This window comes from Phaethon lepturus, unplaced genomic scaffold (assembly GCF_000687285.1).
Source record: "Phaethon lepturus isolate BGI_N335 unplaced genomic scaffold, ASM68728v1 scaffold22249, whole genome shotgun sequence".
Classification (NCBI taxonomy): domain Eukaryota; kingdom Metazoa; phylum Chordata; class Aves; order Phaethontiformes; family Phaethontidae; genus Phaethon; species Phaethon lepturus.
The window spans coordinates 1,705-1,956 of record NW_010563059.1 but is presented as its reverse complement, the minus strand read 5'-3'; the positions used below and the strand labels follow the sequence as shown (position 1 = coordinate 1,956).

Sequence of the window (252 nt, the reverse complement as noted above, 5' to 3'; positions counted from 1 at the left end):
CTCCCACACGCCACCGCCGGCGCCCGTCTGTCTGCTCCCCGTAGTCTGGGCTGCGGGCAGAGCCGCAGGCGGGAGCCTCAGGGTGTGCAGGGCTGCCCTGCGTGCTGGGGAGGTCTTCAGGGCAGGGGGGGAGCCTTCCTCAAAAGAGCAAGCGAGCTAAAGCAGGAGGGGCTGCAGACGCCGGCAGCATGAGGGCTCTCCTGGAACCACCGAGTCCTCTCGGTGCCAGGTCAGCCACGACAGCGCCGGGGC

General features: G+C 70.2%; 1 protein-coding gene across 1 annotated transcript in view; it reads right to left on the bottom strand.

The window, feature by feature from the left end:
• The window catches only part of LOC104626538 (hepatoma-derived growth factor-related protein 2), a 10,158-nt gene that overhangs the window by 8,261 nt on the left and 1,645 nt on the right, over positions 1–252 (bottom strand). The gene's annotated exons all lie outside the window — the stretch shown is intronic.